Raw genomic sequence first — 20694 nt, 5'->3', positions numbered from 1 at the left:
GAAATCAAAGCAATTGGTCTATGATCTTCACAAAACTGATTTAATGTCAAAACAATAATCATTGAAATTCATTAAATGCATTGTTATTGACATTACCAGTATATCGAGTGAATTTTAACAATACATTATTAAATTGTCATTATCGATGTATCGGGTGAATTTTAACTATACATCGTTAAATTTTAATTAACAGTTTATCGTGAAAGCAGTGAGATATGAAAGATTATATATAATTATATATAATACGCGCAAGACAGCTCTTATTGTAGACCTTTTTCACGGAAACGCGCGCACTCGGAGTCTCCACGGGTGGGAGCTACTGCTGGTAGAGCCGAGAGTAGCGGTCGCACGCTCGTCGAGCTCTCAGTTACGCCGCGCCCCTTGCGACGAGCGCGCCGCCTGCGCAATACACTATGCGCGCTCTTGCGCGACACCCAAAACTTCCGCCGCGTGCGACTGTTGTCACTTTGACTTTTGAGTAGTCGACTTTTTTTTGCTCATGAGAACTGTTTCGGTCGGCGCAGCAGAGACTCGTGTCATTGGAATGAGATCAGCATTGGCAAGATTTGTCGGCTGCACTTTACTTTTTAAACGGTAAAGATAGCAATGGAGAATAGTGGAGTTTACATTTAGTGTGATTTTTTTTTAATTAGAATGAGAGGGACATCTCGCTAAATCAAGATTTTGAAATAGAAAACTCATAGGTCCACTCGTATACGTAGTGACATTCGGGTGAAAAATGAAGAAGAGTTCAGTGCGAATCGATGTCCCAGTGGTGCTGGACGATTAAGTGGTCTCGAGATAGAGAGTGGCTGGTGGGGGGTGAGAAGGAACTTCTCTATTTTTTCGCTGCGGATAACCGTTGGCAAAAGAAGTGGTGAAGCATCTCTGGAACAGGAAAGAACTGACAACACGAGATCGTAGTGGTGGTGGCGGTGGTGGTGGTTGCTATCGCCAGGTAAAATTGCTCGCCGAGGCATGAAGTTTTTTTTTCTCCCTTACCCCAACCGAGAAAGTTTGAGTTACGGCTTACTGACGCTCTGATAACGTTGTTCCCAGATTTACTTTTTGAGTGAGAGAGAATATCGTTACGGGAACGTCAACCTCAAAGTTATTTCGGGATTATGACACCAATGAGTTTGCAGCCAAGTGCAATAGTGAAATTTACAACGAACTTGTTTTGTTTTGTTTTTATTGTTTTACGCCTTTCATAAGCGACCAAAATATATTGACGATTGTCAGTAAGTTGGTTGGACATGATATCTCGTGGGAAATTCTAGAAATGTTTACTCGACGCGCGACTAATAAAAACGCATACGTATGACGATAACGACAGTATAACTTTGGTTTTTTTCGTTTGATGTAAAATATTTTTTATAACCGTCAACTAGATTACCGTATATAGCTGGATTGAAATAAAAAAAACGTTTTTTAATATGCATTACCGAATGGAAGTATATCCAACGTTATGTACCTATTTCAACATTCTAATATACCTGAGATATGAAATAAATTCGTTTGCTTGTGAAATGCTATGTTCTTTACGTACCGAGTGTTTTCCTGTTGAATACATAATTTATTCATGCATTGAATACGTGGCTCACGAGACGGGCATTAGTAATTCAATAAATACCATGAGATTCCGATATACAAGTAGGCGATATCATGTTATCAACTAAAATATAAAATGGGTAATCGACACTAACCAGTCTGATATTACTTCAATTGGTCACTCAAATTTTACGGCATAATTAGAAAACGTTTAATTCCCGTAAGACACTGATACGTTAAAATAATATCTGTGTTATTATTACATTTTACACTTATATTTACACAATTGATATATCATCTACATACGTTACAGTTATTAGAAAGTGACGATATTTTTAAAATACAAAACAAGCGCTTTAGACATACCGTATCTTTTTAATACAGAACTATTTTCAAATTTAACTTTCTACGATTCAGCTTGTAACATTAATGAAACAATTTTCTTCAAAGTCAAGATTCGCCGGCTACTTCTAATAAGAAACTTCGCCACGTATTGGGAAAATGTCAAAACGTTGATAGGAGAGAGAAAAAAATCCCAGTTTGATAGCAAAACGTCGCAGTCAACCGCGTCACGAGTCCAAAAGCCACGCGCGAGCGAAATCTCGACACCGCGCACGCGACAACCGCGACGAAATGAGCTAAGTTTAAATAGAACTGTCGTTTGGCAAAAAGAGAGCAGGAGAAAAAATATTACTTTATGACGATAGTCATGAAAGAGAGACAGACGATTGACTGCGAGTTACGATCATGACTTCGATAGAGCGCTACTAAGCGACGGGGCGAATCCACTTTGGCTATTGTGTAACAAAAGCAGAGGTCCAAGTTCGATGAACGAGCTTTTAAGCGTCTGTTCGGCTCGGAGCAGCTGCCGCCGCCGTACGAACTTTCTCGCGAAGAGCAACTTTGCCGTCATCTTCGATCTGTATTGCCGCGCCCGGGGTTGTGATAGTTTTCTCGCGCCAGTTTCATTGCCATTAGCTTGTCAACTTTCTCTCTCTCTCTCTCTCTCTCTCTCTCTTTCTCGCGAAACGGAAATAAAAACTTCGCGAGAAAATACTTTTATCAGTAGTACGAATTGTTGCACATGACTGAAGGCGAGTAAAATGATTTCTATACATCGTGGACATTTAATTTCAAGCTTTATCTCTTTATTAGCTGTATTGCTTTCTCTCTGACATTTAACAAAGCATGACGAGAGACAAAAAATCTGATCTTTGTGAAAACTTTCATTACGTATTCAATATATTTTCTAATTAAGGGAATTTTATACACCGATAAAATTTCAATTTTATTAGTTAACTTTTTCTCGTAAGAGAATTAAAAAAAAGCTTGTCAGTAAAATTACGCGTTAATGTAAACTTTATTCGCATTCTACGGAAATATTCTTGATAAATATTTTTTTTCAAGGTAGAACCAGTTAGGTAAACTTTTATGTGTGCTATTAATATTTGTACAGTTATTTTTGGTTTGTGTTATCAATTTTATTGCTGAAAGCTCTTACAAAAATAAGCGCTGAGCCCATTTGCGCGAACAAATCATTACTCACGAAAGATCGAATGTCAGAAATGGAAAACTTCAATATCGAACTTGCCCTCGCGCCGTTTAGTGCTAATTTCTCTCCACCGCTTAACATTCATCTCGTTCCAATGTGACCGATTATTCAGCAATATTTCCATGTCGACAGTCGTGCATCTCTTTGAAGAAACCATTTATCACTAACTGTCCCCTGGAGCAGACGAATCGATTGATCTTTTCATACTGTGTGAAGCAGCCTCTCTTGCTAGTAGCAACGCGACGGAAATAACCTGTCAGAATCTAAGAATCATTGCGATCGATGAAATAATGGTGAAAAATACTAAGTCTTTTTCTTTTTTCAAAGATTAATCTTAGGATTTATTTTTGTCTTTAAATTTCATGCGATTCTATTTAAGCGGTTCGAGTGAATCCATCAAACTAAATGGTTTCTTGAATTGATTGTTGTATTTACTGTTTATTTATTTATCCATCGAACGACGTACTGCCTTGATGCTTGACTTTAGTTTCAAGCACGCTTAATTAGTTAAGTGCTAGTTTTGGTTAACGACGATTTGTCAGACAAGCAAGCGCGTTCGCTCAATTGGTAAAAGTATTAAGAGCAGTGGCTTCATTATATTGAAAAATTCATTGCTTGAGTTAGTTTATTCATAGCAGTGTTTTTCGTTTCGTCGTATTTACGAAACGTCTTGTATTGATGTTTTATGTAATAATTGCTTGGTTTCAAAAACAATAATAATTTTTTCAAAAAATTATAATTTACGAAAAAAAAATAAAGTAGTTATTTTGAAAACTTATACTTTAGAACTATAACGTTCGTTTACTTTATCGCTTTAGGCACAAAAAATGGGAATCTTCATATTTTTGAAAAGGAATTATTTTTGAATATAACTTAACAAATGAAGTCATTGAGAATAATGAAACTGAAAATTTATTAAAAATATAATGTTTGTTCAATAGCTTGAAGAATAAAAAAAGCAATTGCGATATATAAAAATGGAAATAATTGAATTGCAAATGGATAAAGCTTACAGGTTTGTATTTGTAATTTCGCACATTCGAGTATATTATCAAACGCATCACATAATGTGCGTAACCATTTTGAAAATCTACATATTAATTGCCGGTTGATGAACTTAATGCATCTCTCGGCAAAAACCACTTGTACTGTACCTATTATACTGACTAATGAATAGGACGGTGATGGCCCGTTACTAACAAGCCAGAACGCTAATGAATCATTAAGTATCCTGGATTAGCGTCATTAATTATCTTCGTTCTGTATGCAGCCTGCATTCGGCGAATAATGCTACATTTTGTGGAATTTATTTTACTTGTTACTAAACAAAAATATACACGGTATGTCGATGTTCTTAAATTTACACGTTCGAAGCGTGAAAACACGATGTTAACTGTGCGTTAATATTTAAACATATGGATTTGCAAAGCTATTTGCCGTTTTCATTTTTCATCTGTCTGACATGATATTTGCTGCTACTACTGACGGTCAATCACGAGCTCGGACATTTTAGTAATTGCTAATAATTACCGAATTTTCTAACTAATTATGCGAAGCTCTTCAAGTTTTAAAGACTGATACAATATTGACTTCTACCGCCTTGACTCAGTCAAACAAATGTTCAATCACAACTTCCTACTTTTCTTCTAAATTAGATCCGATTAATTACTCTCTTCCTTACTAGCTCTGCGCTATCTCAATCTCTCCCTGAATTTCCGTGTCAATACACCAAGAACAGCAAGTAACTATCGATGAACCGATAAATCCATTAATCACGATGTAGGAGAAGCCAACGCAAAGCAAGCGCCGAAAGAAGCGCGTATAGCCTACGTGTAAACAGAAGCCGTGTTGGACGATGTTGTTCGGCAATCGATCACCACGTGGCCAAAGAAACGTTCCTAGAGTCCATTATAACGTAGTCTTTGCGATCGATCATCAAAGATGAGAAGTAATTTTCTCGACGTGTCATGAAAGCGATCGTGATTTGATAATCAGTATAGCAAGAGCTTTGCGTTGTTTGATTTAAATTGGTGTGATATCACAATTCACAACCTATATTGAAAAATTGCTTACCGCTTGATTAATTGATCGGTCAGTTATTGTTCGTTGGCAAAGAGAACCAGGATATTATTTATATACTCCATTGAAAGGTGATCCGAGATTGTATTTAGATAATCAATATGTTACGCTATTATATTAATAGTTAATTCTAAATAGATTTCTTATTAATTTTTTAATACAACAATTATGGAAGGTTCATTCCGAATATTAACATAATTATAATTTTCATACTGCGTACTAATGAAATATGCACAGAGTACGTATGTACTTTGAAAACAATGTAGAACGAGGTACCGCAGATGGTAGTAGTGATTGCAAACAAAAGTCTATTCTTTTTGTTTTTCTCAAAATCAGTTTCAAAGTCTCGAAATAATACGCGAGATTAACGAGAACTTTGACAGATGTTTTTTTTATTTTCCCTTTTTACTCAAATATCCCGGACCATTCATCAATATTTACCTTAGCAAGCCGAAGTTGATAGATTTTTGAAAAAGCATAAGAAGGCGAAGGAAAATTCGTACTCGCTCTACTCGCTCGTTAGTTAACGAGATGAGTGGAAAGATGTCATTTGGAAGATGAAAACTGGGTTGCTTCTATCTTAATACACGTAAAGTATTTTTTATCTTCAGCAATACACCTTGTGATTCATTAACTACCGTAAAAGCTATCTCAGAAGAAATTATGAAAAACAAATATTACGATGCAAGGGAAGTATTATCTTTTTTTTATTTATATTTGTAAACCATCAATGAGAATGATGTTTTAAAACTGAATAAAGTATTTAAAACTCTATAAATAGTTTCTTCGATGTTGATCCGCTCTTTTGTCATGCAACAGAGTGAACATGAAATTGTCTATGTGAATAATCTTGTTCCCGAGAGCTATCTGTTTAGATAGTAAATGTGTTGTAAATTAATATATGAAACGTTTGCCCTTTATCAAGTTCATCGTACAATAAATGTAAAGTAGACGGAAAGAAATAAGTTAAGCAATCGAAGGTTTTGAATATCAACAAATGATGTTTGACGGGATTTCCATGAATTGTTTTTTTTTAAATATCCGAGAAAATCTCATTTTTCATATTAATCGTTGAATCAATTACAACTTTTCATATATTCAGGTATAACGCAACTTTTTTAATGGATGATTCTGAGTATTCATCTACATAAAAAATAAACCAAAGCTATGCAATATACGACGTACGAAGATCATTAATGAGATTTGTAAATGGAATAAATTTGGTACTTAATAAGTTGAAAAATTAATGATTCATTAAAGTAAAAATAGTTATTTGTTTTGGAATTACAAAATTATTCTATCACAATAACTCAGCAATGTGACAATAAATATTTATTATTATCTAAAATTAGCAGAATATCTAAATAAATAAAACATAATAATTCTGTATATTAAATCTATAAAAATTTTGTTAAAAAGTAAAACTTATTGAAAAGATATTGTGAAACGCAGGTTTTAAATTGTAAGTAAATGAGATCAAAGCATAATTTTCCTTCCGTTTTTATTAAATAAAGTTAATTAAATGTTAGTGAAATGAAGGTAATTAAATTAAATGACGTGACTTAAGAATGTATTTTGACTTAATAGCAACAGTAACTACTGTAATGATATAAACTTCGAGCTTATACGTGTCGTAGAATGAATAAGTTATGAAAGTAATAGCTACAAGACAAAAAGTCAACGGGCGATTAGTTGGTAATTTGGTAGGCCCCAGGAGCAATCGTCAGGAAAAGCTACACAGCCACATCCCCTCGCGCTTCGTATAATTTTCTCGTATTCGACAGCAATTCATCATTTTTCTTCCTCACTTACTTTCTATTCCTCTGAGAACTCGACGTCCTCGTTTTCTTTTTCTTTTTCATCGCGCGGCAGAATCACTTATCGCGCAATCATTGGCTAGTTGAGTGTATTCAGGGAATGAAAAAATTATTGTTGAATAGAAAATTTTACGCTTTTTTATTTTTAATATGCTTATTTTTAATTACGAATGGGATTCATTTAATTTTAAATGAAAATGTTTAGTGATAGGTGCTCACAGAATTATGGTGTTTTATTGATCTTTGTCTGTATTATAACTAATATTGACTTTATTAATTTTTACCCACTCCTGATAATAAATTGATTATAGTTAGCAGTTGATAAGCATTACTTTGAGATAATCTCTATTATGTAAGTTTCTTATAATTTATAGTTTACGTAATTTTTTACAATTCACGTAATCAAATATTTTAATACTCTTACTTTTCTTTTCATCGTGATGTGTTTTTTTGAACAGGGGCTGAAGAATGACAAATTTTTATAGACCGTAGTACGTATTGTTGTTAAGATCGTCGAAACGATGTCAATCTCACTGCCCCGCCTTGTGTCGAATTCACCAACGTGGTTTACCGACTCAAAACCCTTTCGTTTTACGGTTGTTTGGATATAAAGTCGTAACTCGAATTCCCTCTTGTAACGTCTAGCACCTACCGGTATTCCTTTACAGTATCACTTCCGTGGGTCTCTTTCTAGTCCTGGAGGATGTTGTATTTCTTATCAGTCTTGTATAGTTTTAGTTTATTCTTTGCGATTCTTTCTCTCTTTCTTCTTTGATCCTTATTGCTTTTATGATGGAGAAAGCTGTCAAGTTCCATTGCTCTTGTGATGCAAGTATAGTTACTACAGAATTATCTTTCGAGAGCCAAGTCAGTCCTGTTGTGGATGGATTCGAGGAAAGCATGCGATGCGGGAAATGTTTGGATAAGATAATGAGTGCGATAGAAATGGAATCTTTTCTTTTACATTGCCTGGGGAAATCTGAGTGCTCGCTTTTAAAGTCGGCGATCGTAAAACCGCAACCGTGGCGGAGACCAAACGCGGAAGTCATAAACGGCGTCACATCGCTGTTGAACCTTTTTCTTTCTTTACTTTATTTTGGTGCACGTGTTTTTTTTTCGGGGAGATTAGTTATAGGCGTATATCGGTTGAATGTTGCATCTCGCGTGTTCTCCTCGTAAATCTTTGGAAAGGTGAAACGCATCGTGGTAAATTTGAATGAGTGTAGCGTGGGAACGAAGTATATGAGCTATCCGAGCAAAATATTGTCAGGCGAAGAATGTAATCTGAGTGACTTTGAGTGAGCGCACAATTTAGTATAAAGTTAGTTATTGTATAGCATTTAAATTTAAGCTATTTTTTTATGTATTTTTAGAATGTTCATCGGTTATTAAATGATTACTCTGGGTCAATTAGATTTGATTCGGAAACTGGTGGTCAGCAATTCGTCCGTGAACCCCGGTGAACCCCGCGTTTGTTGTCGTTGTGAATTTTGAAATGAACGGAATTGTGTGTTTCCTTTGTAACATTATTCGTTTGGTGTGTACTGCTGCCACTGAGACAGATCCCGGGGCAAGCACATTATAACCAAGGTTCCTGATAAGGTCATTTGGTTTGGCGATAGCCCACGGACTACATCGAGCTGGTCGGCGATCCACGAACGAAGCATGGACGAAAAGAGAGTATGTATCCGGAAATATTCGGCGGATCGTTCGTTGGGCCGTAGAGGCAACGCCCACGCTCGTAATGTCAGAGTGACAAGAAAAGCGAGGCACGGAGAAGGGATGAGGCAACGAGCTTTGAAGCTGAAAAGTGAGAAAAGCAGTCAGACTGATTCCGCAGAGTTCAATCAGATAAGTCATGATTTATTCTGGAATCTCGCGAAAAATTTTAGTACTTTCGTCATGATCAATATTATTAGCTCTGTTTAAGGTTATTTGTATTTAAATTAAGGGCGTTAATATTAGGATTTCCTTTGTAAACTTTATTATTTTCTTTCTGTTTTCTAATTTAATTTTGGTTTTTATTAAAAATTGAATTTGTATAATTTTGATAAACTCACGCGCGCACATACATACACACACACACACACACACACACACACACACACACACACACACACACACACACACACACACACACACACACACACACACACACACACACAGAGTGAAAGAACAAAATCTTAACAGAAAGACTAAATATGAGAAATGTTAAACGGTATAAGGATAGTAGGTATAAATCGGCAGAGCAAAATAATACAAGCAAAGGTGAAGAAGCGATGGAATGAAATGAGGAGTTAAGAATCTGCAATGAAAGATTATAATATATTAATAGACTTATTGTTTATTACTACAATTTTTGAGGTAAACCAAAGAGCTCAGATACAATCCGCTCATTAAAATAAAGACATTCACACTAATTAGTCTTATGATTAAAGAGTGAGATGTCAATTCAATGTTTGCAGTTATATTATCAATTGCTTACATTGACCGTTGTATAGGCTCGGATACAGTCCCCTTCATCTTTGAGTGTGAGTAGAAGAGAGCGAGAGGCAGCGATGATGCAAAATTAAACTTAATTTCTGAAGTTGCTGTAATCCTTTACAAAAGGCAATGATTCTTTGATTCATCCTAGTGATGATTTAGAAGATCGCTTTCAATTCGTTGGAATTCACAGTGGTCATCAGTTGGAATGATTATATAGTTATATCCTTCACGATTTCTTCATGTCTAGTAGAACAGTACCCGGAAAGAAATTTCTCGTAAACATTACAATAATCGTCACAATAAAGCTGAGATACTCAAACAGTACGTGAATTTTTATACTAACTTGCTCCAAATTAATATCAAACTAAGCTATATATATTACCCCTCAAATCTAAGAAATATTATGGTGACTGTAATATTTAAAATCCATAATTATGGTCTTGAAAATATACAATTATTCATACGATTTTTGGTGAATTTTTGTATGATGCTTGATATATTTTATACTTCCATCAGGATAATTTAAGCTGATGGTAGATTGTAAAATTTCACTTACACTAAAATAGAGCGGGGCTGCATATTGCCGGCCGCCGATGGTTTGTCGCGCCGATAACCACATCTTTTAATTTGGAAGTGAGTTTGACCAAAGAAAGGGATACTAGCTTTATTGTGAAGATCGTTGAATTAATTAAATTAATCACAGGATAACCTTTATATCATAAAAAAGTAACAATATTGTATTATGTATTTTTTATTAAATCAACAAATAAAAAGTTGTATTAGTCAATAAAGATTATTATTTCATAAAAATGTCTGTTTTAAAATGTGAAAATAATTGAAAAATATTATTCGATCAAATTATCTGTGATAGATATCTATCGATCTTCATAACTTGTTTTTCAATTTTTCAGCATTGTCATTTTTTGGGGGAAGGATGAGCAAGTAACAGTACACAGTTTTACTTATTGACAACGTACTTAAATTTTGAATACAACGCTAACGAAAAAGATTATGGATTATAACTATCGGATGGTGAGTGACAAAGAGTACCTTCCTCGTTGAATTTTGAACTCAGTCTGTCGTTTTTCCGCTGTTCCGTGGATGTCTTCCGACACTCCGTCACCGTAATCGTGGGTAAGGCCTGAAGGACCTAACGGCGCGTACCACTTTTGCATTCGTGCTCGTCTTCGGTCATTTTCAATGACTTTCGTCGTTGTTCATCCTCTTCTCCTCCTTCTCCTCTCTCTCTCTCTCTCTCTCTCTCTCTCTCTCTCTCTCTAACACATTCACTCTTGCCTTATCTCTATCGCTACGTGAATCACCTTTGTCTGCATGCGCGTCCTAAATGCAAAACCAGAAAGATAAAAAAGGACAAAAAAGAGCGGTTCGGTTTTTGGCCGCATCGGTGCGTCCAAATTTATGACGGACAGGCTCGACTCTCGGTTGCCTGCCCTTTGCGTTTCCCGAACTCCTAGCAAAAGAAGGATTTCCGTATCCCACGAGTTAGATTATATCGCATCTATTTGCCACGTGCATGGGTCTTGGCTACGCGCTTGCCATCCGTAACACTTTTCATCTCCGCATAAACGACAATTACTGTTGAGCTTATGCTCAACTGTCTCTCAACTAGACATATTCCAAAACATTTGCGGTTATAGAGGCCTTGCGTAAGTTGGTAATCCTTTACGCCGTCTTATCGAAATACTTACTTTTTAATCTTCAGTATTAGGACGTCCATGGTTTATCCTTCGACGAAATTCCCTTTTCCTGTCAACTTTTAAAAAGATTCTTCTTGATTGGTGTTGAAAGCTCACAGAGATTTCTGAATGCGCAATCACTCTAAATACGCGTCGTGATTTAGGCGTGTTTAGGGTGGCCGATAAGAATTGCGAGGAAAGGGCCTGTGAAATGCGTGCGCGCAAGAAAAATCACTTAGAGAAAATCCGAATCAAACAATCAAGAGCCGGTCATAAAAAAAAACTTGGGGCCTTGTCTACTGAAAGTGCGAAGTGTTGCGTAGATGTGAGACATGGTTGTCTGAGGAAAATGTCATTAGCGAGCTCCTTGCGGCACGAGTCTTTTGTGAAATTAAACACGGCGGTATAATTCGGTTCCACAGCTGTTCTCGAAGGTCCTCTAGCAAAAATGATATACTATGGGGAGAGCGCGTTCGTTTTAAAAATGAGATTGTAATCCTTAAGTAGTTTAGGAAATAGGTCGTAATGAAGGAAGAGCTAGTTGGTGGATTACATACATGATCAGAGTGCATTTAATTCTGATATCATATCGCTACGTTTTCAAGCCTCTCTCAAGAGGTTAACTCCTTGAAGGCTGTTCGTACCTCACGAGGAACGTCAACCTTCCCGGCATTTCAGGTCACTTAACAATGGAACAGATAGTTGCGTTGGTGACTCCAGGGACAAATAAGCTGAGATAAAAAAATGTAAAGGAGAACGGACCGGATGGGAGAGCTGGCATCAGAAAATTCGGCAGCAACCGTGTGATGGGAGAGAGCACACAGGCTATGACAGGAATTGCACGGAAAACGGTAACAGGTAGTCTGGTTCCAGGTAGCTATCAGGCAAATTACTCTTCCTTGCGTTAGGATTGCACAAATGTTGTACCGTTTTCTTCTTGGAAAATTTACTCTTTACTTGTACATCTGTTTCGCTTTGTCCTCGAAATTTACGAGGTTTATTATGCCTTCTATTCTCCATCTGTCTGTTTATTTAAATAAACTACAAGACTTACTGTTAAAGATGTATATATATCTTTCTGTATACAGGGATAAGAAACTTTTGGTCCCTCAACTGTATCTATTTTGCTTTTTTCTACTTCCCTTTATTCCTTTTTGCCTTTTCTTGTCCCTTTCATTGCTGATCTTTTTTTTATTTCGTTTTTTTTAAATATTTTTATTTTTAGTACAAAATTTTAAAAATTTGAAAGAAGCGAGACATCAATGATGTAATATTTCATTTTCCTATAAATAGTGTAATTGGTAGTAGTAATTAATTTGTTAGTATATAGCTGGTATTGTATTACTTTATCTTTACGAATAATGTTACTATGAATTGCAAACATTTTGCATTAGTGAGTTTTCTATTATGCAGTAAAATTCCTTGCCTACTTTTATTTTATTATATTTCAATGTTATTTTATAATTTTGATAAGAAAATATAGAAATATTACATATGATTTTCATAAATGATATTATTTCCACACTGTTCAATAATCAATAAATCAAGTCAAATCATCTTAAGATGGTTTGGCTAATGTCAGTGCAAACTTCTGCACATACATTCTTGAGGTCCCTCAAAATCAAAGTAGTATCGCGCGTCTATCACGTGAAACTATCGTGATATAGTCTTTTGTTTTGTACTGTAAGATGACCAGAGTAGGTACCTGGTGACTCCAGGGTACTAGGACCAATACGCGACAACGAAAAATAAAGTTCAGTTCTGTATCAACGCTCACACGTTACACTTCGATAAGTTTTGCTCTTCAATATAACATATTACATTTTCTTTCATCGCGCAATCAATTTTACATATGCCTTCTTTTAATTATTTATCTAAATTGTTCGACTTAAAAACTAAATATTCTCGTGAAGGTAAGATTAGCGAGAAATATCTCATAGGTAAAAACACACCATCATTAAAGTAAATGTTATGGCGCGTTTGTTTATAGTAGTATCTTCAGTAGGCTTCATCACGTAATATTTTTATATTTTCTTATCAAAATTGAGTAAGTAATATTAGATAGAATTGTTATTTAGTTTAAGGGGTTGACGAGTATATATTAGACGATTATATCTGCTCAACATCACTCTTTACAATCGGTCCATATTTCCTCTCTTTATTAAGGTCTAGTAGTCTTATAGTAAGTATACCCGATAGCACGTTCGCCGAATCTCTTGATGAAGATAAACACTATGCGTTCATTAGACACTGCACTCATGTGTTTATCGACTATTGCTAGCCGAGCTTTCGTTGTCCGTGTCAGTGCGCTGTACAGCTGTATTGATTGTAAACCCGTTAACTGCAATTTCCTGCATGATGGTTATGGTCCTCTTGTGTTTGACATAAGTCGTGACAATGACGTTCAGACTATCGATACCCTCGTTACTGTTTGTTTTACATGGTGCTTCAAAGACCATTTACTGTCCATTTATACTCTCGGGCACTTTATCTCGTTCTTAAAAGGAATGAGTTCCTTTATTACGAACTAAGAACGCTCAAATTTTCTTCTTCGCATCATCAAAATCGCCTCGCATTTGCGTACTATTAGTTGTAGTAACGTACTACCCAACCACTTAGCTATCAGCTCCAGGACTTTCTTAGCAATTATGTCTAGTAAATCTGCTGTTTCTGTCACTATGACTAGTGTCAAGTTGTCAGCAAATCCGACCAGTGATATTCCTTTCATAAGTTTCAGTCTCAGTCGTCCATTGTAGATACAGATTCATAAGGAAGAGTCCTATATTTGCGGTATTCCTGCAAATAGATCGACTGCCAGTTTTCCAATTTGGGTTATTATCACTAGATTCCTGTCCTTGAGATAGCTATTTAACATCCTTAGCGAACAATGGGGGTATCTCCATCTCTACCTCGAGAGATTGATGGGTAGGGGAGTTGAATGCATTCTTGACACGAAGTGCTAAAATTGTACAATACCCAACTCGATCCGATAATTCGTATAGTGCCTCTCAAACCTTATCTTCTACTTTTTGTAACAAATGGTATATGGGCATACCTTTACGGAAGCCAAACTGGTTTGAAGAAATTCCCTTATTGCATTCTCCTTCAATAACTCAATTAATTTCTCTATCCTGTTGAGAATCAGCCTCTTGTGCAATTTGCCCGTTGAGTCTATAATTGCTAGCGGCTTATATGATGAGCGATCGTGTGTGTGTGTGTGTGTGTGTGCGCGCGCGCGCGCGTGTGTGCTCGTATGTATATACGTAAAATTTTTTCACAGCAATTTTGATTGATGTTAAAAACGTAGACTACTTTATAATCAATAATGTTCCAATATACAATTTTTTTAATTAAAACCAGTTAATTTTAATAAAACTATAATTTATAAAAATTAAATATTGATGTGTCTAGGAGATATCAAAAAACATATTTTTTTCAATAACATTTTTATATTAATTCAACATTTAAACACTGCACACCGTGAAAGAGATAAAAATAAAATGTACGTTTGAAGTCAGTGCAGTAAAATCTAGCTATTTTATAAAAATCTTTTAAGACCATAAAAATTTAACTTTGAGTAGAATATTTTTAAAAAAAGTGTCTCATGACATTCTTTTGAAGTATTCTATTTGGCACAAATGTCTCAACAAACAAAACAAAACAAAAACAAAAAAAAAAACGAAACAAAATCGAATGCATGATATGAAGACGTGAACAAAATAACATATCACTCGAAATCGCCGTAGTGATGTCTCTTCGTGAACACGAGAAAGCACGGGTTCAGCGAGGCGCTCGTTTTGGGGGCGAAAAAGAAAGAGCCGACGTAGCATCGAACGCACTTTGAATGGAAATGCGGACTGTGCGGGCAAATGAGACGGAAAAGAAGGCGCGGCCGAGCGGGACCATTGAATTATTTCGACGCACCTGGAATTATTCAATGGCCCCTTCGTAATATTCTTGTTTTACAATTGCGTTACGATGCTCCTGAATTCGTTTGCATTAGTAAATGGTTTCGAGAACTGCATTTCCCTAGTTGTCGCACGTCCTAGATTTATAATTAAAATATTTTTCTTTTTTACTTTACTGCTTTGTAGTAGGATACAATTTATTATAACGTATAAAGTAGACTTCTCGTTTTATGAAACGGCGTTATTTTACGTAAAAAATAAAACCAACTGATTTCCATTAGAATATCAACATCGCTGGATTTCGCTTGTAGAACAATAACCTATGCACAAACACGCATAGCAGATTTTACATAACTCGCGCTTAGGTAACTCCTGTTGTACTTTCAGGTAACGTATGTAAATATTTGTCTTGCAAACGTGCCCATTCCACGAGCGAATAGCAAATTCTTGATCAACTCCCGTAAGACAGTACTCAAAAGAGAATTTTCCACAATTCTAGCAAGCTGAAAAAGAGAGAAAAAAAGCACAAGTTTACTTGTTATCACGCGTGTATACGCAGCGAGAAAAGTGGTAAGTCGTATGGGTACGAGGAGAAAGAGGAAAGGCTAATTAGTTGTTAACAGCTCTCACTGCTACTGCAAGTTTGCGAGAGCGTTCTAGTCGACTAAGAGGGCTAAACACTCATTATTCGTCAGGAATCAACAATTTTTCATATAATATTTTACGCGAGATTTATGCTAATGAGTATTCTAAACTTAGTTTGAAAAAATGAAAATTTTATATACCATAACGAATTTCTCGAACGAATATTCATTTTAACTATCAAACGCTACGCTCATTAGCATTATATTCTGGACATCCTTTGAATATTTTCTCTGAATTTATCAAAATACTATTGGTAATTGCATGTTATTTGAGTTTTCCTAGAGTTGACTTCAAACATAAAACGTTCCACGACGTACTGCATATTCGACGAGTCTTTTATCCAGTTTAAGCGAATAACGAAAGTTTATTATGGAAATCCACTACCTAGATCATTCAATTTTAAACTTTTTGTAAATTTCTGAGTTATTCACCCTTCGAATTCACGCGACTCAAATATTTATGCAAAATAAGAAAATAAGCGATCATAACTGATTTTATGAAAATATCAGTAACTAAGAATTGCTATGTATTTCTGAGAGGTTCAGTTATTTTCTTGTATGATGGACAAAGTTTAAAATTGATAAAATTAAATTCAAAGTTCATAGAGAATATTTTCAAGAAACTAAATGGTTCCTAAGCCGTGTTGTTTGAAATACAGTATTAATAGCGAGAACAAATTAAAGCTTAATAACATCTTGAAGATATTAAATATTTGCTCGTCAATAGAATTATTGGTTAGACATGCTAAGAAAACATCCAACAACGCGATCTCGGTCATTAAACTCGCTTACCTCGTCGAGGTCTTGTTACCTACTTTTGCGCTAAAATTAACTCGCGCGCAAGAACGAAATTTGGATAGAGAAGTACTAAGGCAGAGCGAGAGAGAAGCGCATAGTTATTGCCTCGAGGGCTTGCGACTTGTCCTCGACACGTGGCATTTTATATGGGTCGGTAGCATGAAATACGCGCGTTTATCTTTTTTTGGTTATAAACGTGCGTGTGTGTGTCTTTGAATGTGTGTATATATACAAAAGCGCGGTCCATCGACGGGAAGACGATAAATAACATGGCTAGGCCACTTGATGGGTTCTTGCGATACTGCGGGTGGTCTTTCTTGCCTTCTGAATATATTGCTTGAAGTGAAAGGATTTTTATGGGTTTCGTATACGCGATATCGGAGTCTCGCAATTGTTCTATGAATTATTAGAAACTCGGAACGTTGAGATTAATCACTGTTGTACATTCAAGTTGAAAGCTTTCAACTCTTCTAAGTTTTCGTCACGCTTTGTGCAAAGAAACTGAGAAGTAAATTCTGAGAACAAAATTTGAATTCATAGCACTGAAATGGAAATCATTTAGCTTTGCTTTTCATTATTGAAAAAAGTTCTCCTAATTCTATTGAAAATTCCAACTATTCAAGCGCTGGATAGTCATTCTTTATTTCACACCTTTAAAAAAATTTCAATCAGTTGGCCATTCGAAAGAAGCAGTTTAATATTGAAACGTTCCAATGGAATCCTTTTAAATAGTCTTTTGAGTCTCTCGAAGAGCGTTTTCCTGGTAAATGTTGCAAATAAAAGAGATAAGGGCGAAATAAAAGTATGCTCAGCAATTGTTCAGCACTTCATTTTCCAGTACAAATAATTGACTTCGGGGTCTTGCTTGGAAAGAGAAATTCCCTTCAAATGTCTCAATCCCGAGCGAAACGAGTTGAAAGTGCGCGCGCTGAAACAGAAGGAGAAAGAAAAAGCCGCAAGCCCGAAACGTTCGGCTCTTTGAGGCGAAACCGAGATGAAATATTCTCAGGATTCGCTTGAGTGGCGCAGAGGATCGAGAAACGATGTGTACGACTTTTCAGAGTCACGCCCAAAGACTCGGTAATGTGGTGATTTTTAAAGTGATGTGTTTCGTTTGATCGCTAGAAAAGAACGATAAAGTTTTTCCTTTTTACGATTATATTGAATTACTACATGCTACAGTGAAAACTGCGCTCGCTGTCCGATTCGGCGAGATAATAAAGGGGAATGGAGTAGTCATGCGATCCGGTCTAACCCATTTGTCTGGAATACATCAGAATAATAAAAACCTTTACGAAATCATTAACAGTTTTTGCTGTGTCATTTGATTGAAAAAAAAATTGCTCACTATTTGGAATATAGGTAGGGACACTGAAATTAATTTTTCAACAAGATCTACTTCCAATAATTATTATTCATCTTATCGTCATGCATTAAAATAAAATAACTGTAAAAAAGTTCACAATCAATTGTGATATCCAGGAGAGCCAATCGCTACGACTGCACATGCATGCTTAAAGCACGTTCGTGTAGTAGCCTCGACCAGATATTCGTTGGTAAAAGAGAAGATCGAGGACTTCCGACGGGCGAACCCCTTTGGGATTGTTAGATGTCGACGCGGCGCGAGCTCTTACTGGAAGGACATATGACCATGAGATTAAGGATTGACCGATCGACCTACTCGTCGAACAAGCCGCCATAGGGGGCGTTGCCTAACTGACTTATTCGTCCTCTTATGTTTGAACGCGATGTTACTTCTCTCTTTCTCACTCCGCGTTAGTGTGTCGAGGCGTGTGCTGAGTAGGAAAAATTATTGGTCGAGCATTCGTTGGATTTTAAAAGGTTTGCTATCGTTAATCAAATTAGTAAGACTTCCGTAAAATAAGATACAGCGCTCTTATCATTTGATTCAACTAATTGTTATTAGTATCTAATCAAAAACGGATAGTTAAAATAAGAAAACGTTGTCGGCGCTTAAATTGAATTTACGCGCGGATGTGAATCCATATGCATGTGCACCCGAGGCGTAAGCCAAATAAGCTGAACGGAATAGCTGCTGAAACTGTGCGGCGTTGACGCCTGTTTGAATCCGATCCAAGCAGTACGCCCTCTTGATTGGTTCGCCACAGTCGTGTTGACATTCAAATGAATAATAAATCGGTTTAAAGGTAGACTGCTCTGCCGCACGGCTTACCTTGTCATTGCCGATTCGACTTGGCTCTTTTTAACTATTCAAAGGTGCTCGCTCGCAATAATAAACTCGACAAATCTAACGAGCCTCAAGGCGCGGGTTTCGTTGGACAAAAATGAGCTAGCATGCGCCTCGGTCGGATATTCGAGTGTAACGTCACATTCACTGAGAGCGCGCGCCTTTCAATTTGTCGGTTGCCTTCAGCCGATCTACATTTCTGCATGAAACGAGGCCTTCCTCCCCTATCCACCTACTTTGGGATCTGCCACGAAGCAACGGAAATGATAACGTCCATGAATTACATTTTCGCAAATGCCTGCGACAAGAATATAAAGTTGCCTGTATACGTGCGCGCGAACGCATAACGCGTGTTCTCCAATGCGCTATCGATAAAACTGTCGCGAATGCGTTTAAAAGTGGCTCGCTGTATAGCGCGTAGAAGCCCAAAAGGGCATACATTTTGAACAGGCGTGTGTGCGCAGTTGCTGAAGTTTGTCATCGCGCTCGCTGAAAGCACCGCTGCATCAGCGCTTTTGCGATCAGCACGCGTTGGCCAACTGTTAGATCTGCTCCCCGGCAGCACATTTCATTCCCTAATCAATGACGAATGCTACGCTCAACCTCGGTATCTGTAAATAATTTGTATATTTATCGCGAATGAGACGATCAGTTCTGATTTTTATAACGAAAGTATAATGTTTCTACGTGCTACGAGGACGTAAGGAATATTAACTGGAATATTCAGAAGATTTTTGTTGAAAAGCATTTCGTTTGGTATCATTCTTTGTGTCCCTACTAAAGCAATCGTAAGAACATCTTCAAATTAAGCTCCTGCATTTCTTTCAAATTTTATCGTTTTAGTCGAGTATTGGACTTTCAAGAAGCGGACGCATTCTTAAAAGTTTATCGATTCCCCTATCAAGTCGCAATGTTCCTTTTAATATCCACGAACTTATGGAAATGACGCTCCCGAGGCTTTTTCTCTTCGCTCTTTTTTCATAGGCTAAATAAACCGCGCTCTGAAATTTTCCTTGCAAGAGGGAACGCGTACGACTTGAATATGAAAGAGCGAGAAATCAAATAATGAGGAAAGTGTCTCTTTTTCTCTTGCAACTGCGAGTGCAAAAATCTCGAAAGACGCTTGAATATTTTATACGGTGTACGTGTGAAGCTGGACTCGTGTATGTATCCGTGTACTATATTTTTAGACATTAATTGACAAACAGGATTTTATCTTTCTGTAAGTATCGTATGCTTTTTCAAAAGAGCTTTTCAAATGTCCTCTTTTGAGACTCATGCCAGAGATATCGTCACAAATTTACGGGCATTTAAGAAATTTTTGGAACATTTCAATCTGCAATGAAATTCATTCGGAATTCTTACATTCATCGAGACATTTTAGCAAACTGTAAAACGAGGTCAATAATATGCCACATCCCGTAGTGACCTTTTAAAGTAGCTGACTTTTTTGTGGGATTCGATTTACCAGATTTCAAAAATGTCAGAACTGCATTTGAATACTTATTCAATTTCACTTAAGAATATTTTTTTCAAAACCTACTCCAGTAACAATGGCATTACAAGAGCAAATATTGATTTCCGAATTATAAAGTTCTCTATAACATAATAAAGCTAACCCTGCAAAAGTTTAACTAGTGCATGTGACATAGTATGCCTAATACGTGTGAATACTGATTGAATTTCAAATTACTTGATAGTTTGTAAAGGAACAATATCAAATTTTTTTAACAAAATTATTTTTAAATTAATCTCTAAATATCTTTTTTAACCGGTCACTCTCCCGATGATATTTTCACAAATGCTTCTTCTAAAATATTAATTATTTTAAATATTTTAAACGTTCGGTAAATAAGTATAAGATTTTTGAGAACCATGTGCTTCGTAAAAAGCCTCTGACCGTTACAAGCTGTTCTTTCGTTTAACGAGCTTCAGACTCGGTGACTGTAAAG

At 36.3% G+C, this 20694-nt stretch overlaps 1 protein-coding gene across 3 annotated transcripts in view; it reads left to right on the top strand.

The window, feature by feature from the left end:
- Positions 1-390: 390 nt before the first annotated feature.
- LOC131666053 (obscurin-like) overlaps positions 391-20694 on the top strand; it is a 178437-nt gene continuing 158133 nt past the window's right edge. For all 3 annotated transcript variants that reach the window (XM_058938396.1, XM_058938398.1, XM_058938395.1), the window contains exon 1: positions 391-958. The gene's annotated coding sequence lies outside the window, so the exon portion shown is untranslated. The remainder of the gene's footprint in view (positions 959-20694) is intronic.

Source organism: Phymastichus coffea, unplaced genomic scaffold (assembly GCF_024137745.1).
Source record: "Phymastichus coffea isolate CEN01 unplaced genomic scaffold, Cenicafe_Pcof_1.1 PCOF00056, whole genome shotgun sequence".
NCBI classification, from domain to species: domain Eukaryota; kingdom Metazoa; phylum Arthropoda; class Insecta; order Hymenoptera; family Eulophidae; genus Phymastichus; species Phymastichus coffea.
This window is presented reverse-complemented; position numbering and strand designations above follow the sequence as displayed.